The sequence below is a fragment of the Phaethon lepturus genome, unplaced genomic scaffold, assembly GCF_000687285.1.
Source record: "Phaethon lepturus isolate BGI_N335 unplaced genomic scaffold, ASM68728v1 scaffold26457, whole genome shotgun sequence".
NCBI classification, from domain to species: Eukaryota; Metazoa; Chordata; class Aves; order Phaethontiformes; family Phaethontidae; genus Phaethon; species Phaethon lepturus.
In genome coordinates this window covers 5,879-6,116 of record NW_010550180.1, presented here as the reverse complement: position 1 = coordinate 6,116, position 238 = coordinate 5,879, and positions in this window count along the sequence as shown.

Genomic DNA, 238 nt, shown 5'->3' with positions numbered 1-238 from the left:
TGCTGGGCTTGGCAGGGGTGGGATGCAACCACGGGACGGGATGCAACCACAGGAGAGAATACACCCATGGGAGAGGATGCACCCATGGGAGAGGATGCACCCACTACGTGCCCGAGCTGGTGGAGCAGCACAACACGCTGACACAGGCTGCGTTTCACTCCTGCTTCATGCCTTGCACCAGCACAAGGGACCAAGGCTACGTGTGCTGGAGCGGGGTCAAGGCATGCCCGTCCAGCCG